Here is an 11780-nt window from a genome sequence, read left to right on the forward strand (position 1 = left end):
TTGACGTTATATTTCTTCAGGATCCTCCGTGTCTACCCACACTTGTGACATCATTACCTGCTGTTAGCAGACATCGTGCTCTTTCTAACTGGAAAAGCTGCTTTGTCCTTGAGTTCTGCAAAGGTTGAGAGTCATCGTCATTTTAGCCCTGTTAACAGACCTATTCATTTTGACAAAGGCTTAGATATTTATCAGGCGTCACACAAACTGAATCCATACCGAGCAAACAGTTAGACAGAGGCTGCCATTGTGGATGACTTGTGTTACCTTCAGCCTTGCACCTAAAAATGTCCTTGAGGTGTGGTCTTGGCTCAGCCTGAGCACAATGCACATGCTGACAGATCAGAGCCTTGTAAAACAATTGCTAGTAGCTAAAGTAAATCTTCATCAAAAATGTACCCTGTAATGAAATGGTCACAATATAAGCAATCAAGACCTTCTGTTTGGTAGCTATTTAAGGGTATGGGAATATAGTACAAAAACTAGTACTTTTGGTTGAAATATTTCTGTAAAAATCTTGTAATACTTTGAGTAGAAGGGAAGGATGAGTCTACTCCTTTCTCTCTCCCTCTTTTGTTCCCATTTTTCCAACCCTCCACCAGGTGATACCTTTTTTTATTTTCCAGTTCTGTTTCATTAAGAACATCCAGTTTTGGAGGCTGTGGATTATTGATTCTTAGCTGCCAGCTCAGCAAACTTATTGAGAGTTTTTTAAACTCTAAACTTGCCAATAGCTCCTGGGATTACTTGCACCTGTAATGTCTGATTACACTTAATACCCAATTCCATTCCGCATGCTTATTAAAAAAGATAGTGTGGGAACATATGCATTTCAGAATAAACTAAATGCTTGCTTTGGCATTAGTGTTACCCTAACAGCTAAGAATTCTACTCACACAGATCAGGATTTTCCTGTGGTAGGTACTACGCTCTGTGTCAGTTCTTTGAAATGCTGCCACACATGCTTTGCCAAACTGCATTAGAGTTTTATTTTGCTTACATCTCTCTTCTTTGTCCTATTATTATTTATCTATGTATTTACTAAGCCATGGTGGTACTTGTAGAATGGCATACAATTATGCTCTGCTCTGCTGTCCAAACACAAAACTTGAGAATTCTTGGAGATAAAATGTAATATAAAGACACGGAAGAGAGGAGAGGAAAAACAGTAATAGGCATCTAAGGTTACATGTGCTATTTATGAAGCTTAAAGAAAACAGCCAAATACCTGAAACTGACATTTTGCTAGTTATTTCTGTAGCAGAGCAATGCTTGCTCTGCTAGTTTTAGGACACTAGTCCCAGTGTTCATGCAGTGGTTGTCAAACAGCTGAGAGATTAGAGCTGGCTAGAGATAGAAACTTTTCTTAAACTCGAGAAAGCAATGTCATTTAAAGGAGATGCTGAGATACAAGGATGTCCGCACACCACCTCCAAGACAAATAAAATTCAATAGCATGACGTCCTTTCCATGGCTTGCCCAGAACAGTGCAGAATACCAAGATGTTTAACTCTTTCCATTACAAAGGCCAGTCAGTATGTTTAGTTGTATTTGATTTATTTAGAGGTACAATCAGCTATATTATCCCATTCATTTTTTCACTTTCTCATGGTCATTCTCATCTTTCTCACTTGCATGTACATACCCATTTATCTCTAGCAATGTTCCGCATTCTGTCTCCTCGCACATTTGTCCTAGGCATTCTCCCTTTATGTTTCTCCTGGTCCTACTTCTTCCTCTTCCCTCTCTTCCTATCAGTGCTCCAGTTTTCATCTCCCATTGTATTCTGTAAGAAGTGATCACTCTTGTAGCCCAGGGCTGATGGTGGAGGCAGCAAAGGCAGAAATAAAGAATAGTGAAGATGAAGTTTATCTGCTGGCTACAGTTATCTACTACAAAATGCCCAGGAGAGAATGAAATGGATCAGTCTTCAATGTCTTCTGACTCAGATTTTGAATCTTCTTAGTTTCCATATTGACTGATGTATATCCCCTTTTAACATAAAAGTAGTAACAAAGCAAACAAACAAACAACAACAAAAGAAAAAGCCATACAGATGGTCGACCCAAAGGCATCACATTAGGATCCCCTCACTCATGCAGTTTTTGAGCATAGGAGGGCATTCACGAGAATTAATCACTTTGTGATTGCTCACTTCTTTCCTTGACATCCATTGTTGGCCACTGGCTGGATTTGGCATTAGGTTGGATGAACATTTCCTCTTATCTACTGTGCTTATTCTTATGGTAAATGAAGAGGGTGAAAGTAGTTCTCACGTTGATTAAAACCAGCAACCACTTAGCTGTGCTCCTTACATTAGTTCTGGGAAGAAAGAAAAAGGTCCAACATATTAGAAAACCAAACAAAGATGGTCTTAGGTATTTTTCAGGAAGGTTTCCTAGTATCCAGTTTACTTTTCTACAGAATTATAGAAAGGTTAAGAGTTTGATTTGGCATTCAGTAAATGCTTTACCACACAATAGAAATATTAAGATCTCCTTGAGCTGAAAAAATAGGCACCCTGAGATGACAACAGAAGTTACATGAACAACTTGAATTCTGATAAGTCCCAGTGAGGTAGTTCTTTGCTTTGCAAATGTAGTTGTCAAAATATCCTTTTTAAACAGAAGCAAGATCTTCCCAAATTCACGTATGCAGCAACACCTTGGCATGTTAAACAATACGTCAAGCAATTTGTTCTCTTGACTCATTGTGAACAACTGCAGTATTTTCATCTTCCTGTTTGAAACATTTGATGCAAGTAGATCATAAGTCTGTAAAATGTCAACTAAAAAAAGGCTGATAAAGTTGTAGAAAGTGGAAAGATGGTCTTAGCCTGGAAAAATGGTTTAATCACATTTGTCAGTGCTATAAGGTAAACCTTTCACGTGAAGGGTAAAACTGGTCAGTTGTGCTCTAGCTAACGTATAGCTAATAGTTCAGGAGTTCATATCAGTAGATATGTAGTCATTCAGGTTCATGGAGTCTGCACAGGACTGAGGATAGGAAGTGTTTTGCCTATTTAGTATGCCAGTTTATAAAAGGATATGATCATTAGCAAAGTGTACATAATTAAAGAACTAATAAAATGTGTGATTTCCCATGAAAGTCTCTTCATGTGAGACATGAGTAATGTTCTCTATAGTTCCAATTTTTAGCAAACTGAAGTGTAGAGGATAAATAAGATCAATCACAGTAAATACAAATGTAAATTCTTACATTTTAGCAGACTGTCATAATTTCAGAGAGGTACTAATTTTTACAGATATTTGTCATCATTTTAATTCTGTGGATCTCTGAAACACAGAGAAGATGCCTAAACCCAGTTCTTTTCCCAAAATATTCTTTGCTGAATCAATGAAGAACATGTTCCTGCCTCAGCCGGCAGGAAAAGCTTTTCCATATCTCAGACACAGAATCCATTGAATGAAAAACAGTCTGAGGAAAATGATTTTTAAGATGAGTTTTAGTTCAAAAATGACTGTTTTACCTGTATAAATGTTCTTACATTCTTTTGTCTCCACAAGCAAATATTAGTTAAATTAGTGACTGATTAGCAGATACACCCAAAGAACAACTGTGAAAGTTTCCTGACACTCCATTGTATTCTTTTTGGTTTTGAAATATATTGAATATTCCACTCCACTCAGAAGTTTATATGGTTTTGATCCACAGATATTCTAGCAAAAATTCTATAACCAAGTGTCTTCCTGGGAAAAGCTAATGTCTCTGATGAACAGAATGAGCTCTTTCAATTCTTTCATGAACTGGAAACTCTTTCCCAAAGCCCTGCTGTACTTGTCTTGTTGTGCACATAATGTTACTTCTGTTCAGAGCAAAAAAGCACAAAGTAGAAAAACCCACTGGATTATCCAGTGTATTTGTACTACATGCACTGTGGTCCTGGGATGCATCACAAGAGGGGTATCCAGCAAGAGTAAGGGAAGTGATTGTTCCCCTCTGCATCACCAAATAAAAAACAGAGTGATGAAGCAAATCCACAGCTGTGTATAGCCCTTAACACTATTGGCTGCTGTTTCCTGACAGAGGAAATTCAACAGATTTTGCTGTTTCCAAAAGAACCCGTGAAGGACAGATATTAGTATGTTGATCAGAATCTCCGAGTAATTCTTCAGCATCTTGACTTCATTAAGCCACTTTAATACCACACTATTTGCATTTAGTTTCATAGTGCAGTGAATCTGATTTCCAGGCTTCTTATCTGTAAACAGGGTACCTGAGTACCTTTGTCTATAACACAGAAGAATGTAAATGAAATAAGAATTTTGCTCATCATGTTCATAAAACATAAAGAGTATCAAAAATATAAAAAATTACTGTTCTTTGCAATGATTTTACAGACAGTCGGCATCAGTGTAGAATGTCTGAACATATAGTCAAGTTTGGATGAGATGCAGTTGTTAAGGATATGGACACACTGTTCTCCTTTATTGATGTATGCCACAGTGATGAGAAGAAACAAAGCCTGGCTTATTTCAGGTTCTATTTGGGAATCTGAAACTAGAAGAGAAGAAACAAACTTTTTTTTGCAGCTACCAGGAGTAATAAAACCAGGGCAGTCTCCTTCAGCACATGCAATATATTCATCATACTAAATGAGCATGCATAGATGTGCATACAATGAAAGGTTATGACATGCAAATAATAAATAGAATGAGTGGCTTACAGCCTCTCCCAAAGATTCATCAACATTCTGCTCTGACTGGCCCTTAAATATCATTGCAAAATGGCAATTAATTTAAACCATGTACAAGTTACTTTGCATTTTCTTTCTATTTGTAAGGAAGGATTTAAATTTGAAGCTCACTTCAGCAGTAAAAAATACATTGTTAAAAAATGACTATATGTAGAACTAAAACACTGATTGTCTGTCCCTGACTTTTCGCAGCTTGTAGGTTGGTTTCCTAGTATGTATGAGCAGTAGAGAAGGAAATGGTGCAGAAAAGCCATGAACTAAAACCAGAATTGTTGGAGTGCTGTTTGTCTGCTTAGCAGGGATACCAGGTAACTTTCATCAGTCAGAAGAATAGTGCAGACAAGGAGACAGGTGATGATAAGCTTAACTTCATATGCAGAAGCTCAGCAGAGCTTCTAAACTTAGTCAGCGCTGTAGAAAGGAGTCAACTTTATCTCCTGGTCCATGCACAGAGTCTACAAACTGAACTTAGTCTGACAGGGTTTGAGCTAGGGACAGCACTAATGAGCACACTCATATCTGAGCAGCTTTTTGTGAAGCAGATGCTAAAATGGTTCATCAGGCAGCACTGAGATCGACTCACAATAGAAGGAAAAATACACCAAGATTTATTCAACAGCAGATTCTGAAATAGACAGGAGTTGTAAATGAAAACCAGAAAGTGCTTTGGAAAAAAAAAGAAATGTGAAAAAGGAGGACTGTGTGCAATACTAGGGCATGAGAAATAATTATGCTAAACCTTGTAGAGAAAAACAGAGAAATAAACTTTATCTAAGTCACCATCGGTGATTCAGAAGATCAAATTTTGCTCATGTGAGTTATAGAATAATAAAATGATTTGGGAGGAACCTTTAAGACCATCTAGTTCCAACCCCCTGCTATAGGCAGGGATACCTCCCTTTAGACCTGGTTGCTCAAAGACCCATCCAGCCTGGCCTCGAATACCTTCAAGGAGGGAGCATCCACAGCCTTACTGGGCAACCTGTTCCAGTGTTTCTCCACCCTCACAGTGCAGAATTTCTTCCTAATATCTAGTCTTAATCTATCCTCTTGCAGATTAAAACAATTTCCCTTTGTCCTGTTGCTACCTGCACTTATAAAAAGTCCATCTCCAGCTTTTCTGTAGGTCCTTAAGGTATTGGAAGGTCACTATAAAGCCTCCTTGGAGCTCTCTCTTCTCCAGGCTGAGTTATTTCCCTATTTTATTCGCATGGAATAAATGATGTATGAAATAAAGAAAAGGTACACAGAAAGGTGAAAGCTCAGTAACATATCAGAAAATGAATGCTGAATAGATAACAAGCCATCAGTGATGCTGTTGTCCAGAAAGGCATCCTCAGCACTACGCAGAAGAGGAAAGTAAAATTACATCATTAAAACCCAGGGGAATGAGTAAGAAGGTGTTGAGCTCACCTGGGGCGTAGGCTGGCTGCTCAGACGTCAAGCAAGCTGTGTACTTAAGAAGACCTGTTGCACCTGGAAACCACAATGTGAATGAGTAATATCAGTAGTTAAATTTCATGTGCACAGAAGCCATTGTTGCTGGGGTACTAGTGTCATTTCTTTTTCACAGATCTCTTCTTCCCTTTGGTTCAGGTGAGCAGAGTGACAGCTAAGCTCTCCCTTGCCTGTCAGTGCTCCTCTTCCAAATCCTTCAAAACACAAGCAAAAAAAGTGAAGGCAGCACAGCTATGACCATTATATAATGAAGAAACTGACTAATGTCACTGACAAATGAAGCAAGTTACTTTGTTTCTTCTAACTCTTACTGTTCTCTCACTGATTTACCATTTAGATTATCCAGTCTCCACAGTGAGAGAATTCTTTCAATTTTCATAGTACTTTGTGCAATCATTTCTAAAGCTATTGTAACAAACTAAAAAATGGCCACAACCATTTACAATATACCACTCATCTGCCATTCATTTTAAGAGTTTAATACTCTCTCCTCATGGAAGAACCTCTCAGATTTCTCAGGTGGTGTGACATATTACTCTAAGCAGGTAACAGACTTCATCATCTATTCTAAGAACAAGGAAAGGAGCCCAAGATCAGAATGTGTCCACCATAGTCTTCCACGTTAGCAGTACATCTTTTCAGAAGGAGGAAATTAACAAGTTAACAGAGTATTGAAAGAAAGATGGATAGAATTAATTACCTGGCAGGGCTGGTTATCAAAGTCCTGATGAGTCACCTGTAGATTGTTGAAAGAAATAAATGTTGAGGAAGAAGTGAGAGAAAGGTGAGAAGACCATGAGCAGAACAAACCTAGGGGAGCAGCTGTATCTCTGCAGGGACAGACAGGAAGGGTGTGCTGGGTCCTCTGTTAAGTTAATGCCAACTTGTTTTATGTTAATTGTAAACTTTCTATCATTACTTTGCATTGATTTCTACAGTAAATATTCCTGTTTTCTAACAAAGCTGTTTATTCTTTTTCCCAGTTTACATGGTAAGACAGGTTTTCAGAGATCTGGAGCCCAGTGCAGTTACTCAGTTCCCAGCTGTCATGCTTGGGAGGAGGTGGGAGTTCTCAACACCTAGTGGAGCTGTAATTAGAACATAGAAAGAAAATGAATTCTGGTTTCATTAATAGTCTTAATACTATCTCTTCCTAACTTCTGAATGCTTGCCTTTGCCACTTTTATATTATGTGACATATTTTCAGATTGCAGTGTTTTTATCTAGAAACACATTTAAACTAAGAGGGGAGACTTAGGTGAGATATTAGGAGGAAATTCTTTACTCAGGGAGTGGTGAGGCACTGGCACAGGCTGCCCAGAGAAGCTGTGGGTGCCCCATCCCTGGAAGTGTTCAAGGCCAGGTTGCCAGGTTGGATGGAGGCCTGGGCAGCCAGATAGGGTGGGTTGCAGCCCTGCCCATCGTAAGGGGTTTGAAATTAGGTAATCTTTAAGGTTGCTTTCAGCCTAGGCCATTCTGTGCTTCTGTGATTATTTCAGTTTTTCCATTACCACTGATATCTTTGGCCATCTATTGTTAGAGGTTAAAAGGAAATAGAAGAATATTCATCAGCCAGATCCCTGGCTTTTGTCATTCATCTCCATTAACCTCCTATGAATGAGCTAATCTATACCAGTTTTATAGAGCCATCCTACATTTATTTTCTGTGTTATTTGTCACTGAGATGTGAGGATAAGGTTTTGGGTTTTGCACAGCATTATAATTGAGAAAAATGGATGAAAATGCAGGAAATAAAAAGATAAAAATGCTCTTAACACCTCCATGAGCATTTCCTCCTGCAAACAAAAGTGCTTTGTTTTTGTGCTAGGCACCAGGAAAATGGTGTCCCTTTAATGGATTCCTGGTGTACATGAACAGTAAAGACAGCTGCTTTAATTATTAAAACTCTTCATAAACTTACTTCTGTGTCTTCTTTCCCCTTGCACAGCTGGAGAAGTGAGTTTGCTCCTCCCTGCCTGCATAGGTAAGTTCTTTTCACCACGCTGAGAGACTGAAGTCCTCCAACTGCTTTTTCTTTAATCTGCAGGAACCACTTGGAGAAACTGCCCATTTGACCAATAAATATCTAAACTTAAATCTTTCTGGTTTTTGTAAAAATATAAGGTCTGTGTACAGATAAGATTCTTCCAGCAATCAATCAGATCACAGTCTGAGAACTCTCAAAACTTCATAAGCCACTTCATCAAGTGACTTGTTTTCTTACTGTTAATTGCAGCCACTCCTTGGGACTGAGGAAGAGAAAGAGCCTGTGCTGTTGGATTAGCTGAACGCTGGAATACCATTTGAATGTCACTACTCCTTGTAGATCAGAAATTTCAGTCTGAGCAGTAGCCATCATAACCATTTCAGTAAAATATCTGAATAACACCTTTGAAGAATGCCCACAAATACAACTAGGACAGTTCTCACAGCAGCTGTACCATGTGCACTTATAAATTCTTAGTGAGGTTGCATATTCAAGGTTGACATGTGTTGTTCTAATCAGAAAGAGGTATAATGAGTGTAAACTAAAAGCTAACTTAGAAGAAGAAATTATTTGGTATTAACACTGCTTAGCAACAACTCCAGCAAAAGAGACAGAGCAAAAGACAAATCCGGTCTTGACTCCACCAACGCTCCCAGGAAGTCATCCTAGGGACAGACACCCACCTCACCTTCCTCACATGGGTAGCAATAGCACAAATTCTACCCTCAGAAAACTCCTCCCTTCACCAGTAGTCTCTTGCTCTGTTATACCCTGTGGGAGGCAAGAAACTCTTTTCAAGTGTTTTGAAGTAATATGAGAATATGAGAAGAACCTGATACTCTGTTTTTCCCCTCAGGCAGATGTGTGTGCAACTGAGAAAGGAAGCAAGGTCTTACTCCTTCACTATGAGGTCTCAGTAAGTAGGTAAAATGCACAGCATTTGAAAGTTATTCTGTCTTTAAGTCTTCCTTGAGATGCTGGGTCATGTTGTTGCAAAATTAATACAGAAATGGGTATGTGTTCCAGCATTTACAATTTACAATACAATTTACAGTATTTTATTCCATTTTACTTTGAGTTGATTTTTGTAACTGCACATAACACAGAATATAGTGCCTGCCCTATATATTTATAAATGTATTTGTCATTATGTTAAAAAGACATGATGATCCCCACCTTTTCTACTACATTGGGTTTTAATGCCACTTAATACTATTAATGTTATCTGCTGAAGAACAAGGATCTAAGTCACTTCTAGAAATTCCTTTCCTCTAAAGCCACCATCTCCCAAGCTTTTAAGTAAAACATCCTATCCATTAATACTGCACTTCTCTTTTTTCTTTCACTGATTCAGTGGTGTAACTAATGCCTGTAAATCTCTGCGTTGAGGCAGTTATGGAGTCTGCTTTACTGGAATACTTTTTGTAATTAACTTTCAGAAAGTAAAAAGAAGAGGATCCACACCTGAGTTACGCAGAGGACATTAAGTCTGGCAGAAGAAAAGCTCTGCTACCTCTGAGGATCACGTGTAGCTCATTGCTAAAGGTATATGCACAGTAGTTGCTGAAAGCCTAGTTTGGTGGGTAGCCTGTTTAAATAAGTGAGACATTTGAATATTTATTTAATACATCTAACTGGTCACGTAAATAAGATACAATTTGCTTTCTGTATGTACAGATGAATTTACATTCATTATGAGTGCTGGCACAAAATACAACAACATTGTTTGGGCAGGAAATCCAGTCTTTTCTCCCCATCTGCTGAAGCATGAAGATATAAATCTAGGGTGTGTAAGCAGCTTACTACAGATTATGAAGATGTAACTTCATTAAACATCCTGGATATTTTGATAGGGAACATGTTCCATTCTGCATCAGGCTAATATGTTGACTTAAGTACCCTCATCTTGCCATAGTAAACCACCACTGATTTCAATCCAAAAGTCCAGATAATACTCCATAAAAATACATTTTGGGGTTTATTTTATAATAGTGAGTGAGGATCCAATGTATTTAGTTCTAGCCGTAAATGGAAATAGGGGCTGAAAACAACAGCAACATCCTAAGCAAGATCCTAAATGGAGTATGGGATTATTGTCCCCTATTCTTTTGGGATTCTTTTGAATTTATAATTATAGGTCAGGATTTTCCTAAGAGCCCACAGGAATCAGGCATCTCTCTATGTTCACATTTTGCAATTAGGATACCTTCCCAAATGTTTCTTTTTCCTCTGCTTCATCAAAAGTGAAAAAATTAGTAAATACTGCTGAACTCAATCTGACCAGGCACAGAGGAAAGTACTACGCCATAGTATTCAAGTCCTTTCTGCAATTTCTAGACATCCTAGCATGCATTAATTTTATTCCAGCTGCTTCTTTCTCCTGTGCTTTAGCCACCCCAATTCTATCTCCCAGACACCTCTTGCTAAATTCCCCACTGTGCAGCAGTTCTCTCATGATTTGTTCCATCAGCTACCTATGTTCTTGCGTCAGGACACTTTAAATAAACTGAGGGCAAATGTTATCTGTGCACCAAGTGCTGGGCTGTGCACTATTTTTTTTAAACAGAAGTTTAAAAGAACTTCAAACTTTTTGTCCATATATAGCCGTGTTAAGGTAAGGTCTATTGAACTTGAAAAGACAGTGGGAAATCTGACCAGAGCAACTTATCCGATCCTTTGATGTCAAGATAAAAAAGAAGGGGAAACAAAATAGAAATCTGGACTGGTTATTGAAGTATACTCTCATTAACACTTTTGAAATGATAACATAGTAGAACTGCAAAAAGTCAACATTCAGGGGGGAAAAAAAGTGTTAAACATTAACTGACAGGTCTAATAGGCCTGATTTATTGTCTGTTTCCCTAATGTGTAGGCCACATTTCCCCATAGATAGGAATGGAATTACGCAGGAATGGTAATGAATGTGGTCGTAGGCCTTTAACTGTAGTACGGCTACCTAACTGTGTGAATTTACTGATATTTTCTGTGAGAAGATAAAATCAGACTGCAGCAAATTCAGAAATAGATGTCAAGGTCTGAACCCATCTCTAACAAATCTAGTATATATTCCAGGGAAAGCTGACTTAATTAATGATCCTTTAACAGATGCCTAATGCTTGTCAGTGTTGGAGGTTTTCATAGCATACTCTCGGTATGACGCTGTGATAATGCAGGACCCTTCAAGGTCATTAGTCTGTTCTTTTTGCAAGATTAGCTACCCTGAATGGCACAGAATGACTTTGTAGTACTGTGTCCCCCCATCTGAAGTACTCCACATCTTCTTCAAATTTCAGAAATTAGCAATTTGTTGGTTTTATGTTTCCTTTTGCCAAGGAGCAGCCTGGCATCATTTACAGTACTGAAAAACTTTTAATAGTTACTTATATGCCATATGCGTAACTGTAAGGCAACATCAAATTCTATTTGTTCTAGGACCTTTTCTTTTGTGGAGGGGGACTTGTGTTTTATTTGCAGTTATGTTATATTTCTTTATTAGGCTGAACTTTTACAAAATACATGTACGTATATGCATATACTCCTCCCAAAGTGCAAATACCATTGGCCAGTTGCAAAGGAAGGAAAAGCATCCTCTATTTACCTATTCATTTGCTAAAATCC

At 38.2% G+C, this 11780-nt stretch overlaps 1 long non-coding RNA gene across 1 annotated transcript; it reads right to left on the bottom strand.

Moving 5' to 3' along the window:
* Positions 1-1540: 1540 nt before the first annotated feature.
* LOC107314551 lies at positions 1541-11069 on the bottom strand. Its single transcript, XR_001555495.2, has 3 exons — positions 6876-11069; positions 6131-6369; positions 1541-2322 (listed from the first exon to the last, which is right to left on the bottom strand). It is a non-coding gene; the product is annotated as an uncharacterized LOC107314551 (long non-coding RNA).
* Between the last annotated feature and the right edge of the window lie 711 nt (positions 11070-11780).

Source organism: Coturnix japonica, chromosome 5, assembly GCF_001577835.2.
Source record: "Coturnix japonica isolate 7356 chromosome 5, Coturnix japonica 2.1, whole genome shotgun sequence".
Lineage (NCBI taxonomy): Eukaryota > Metazoa > Chordata > Aves > Galliformes > Phasianidae > Coturnix > Coturnix japonica.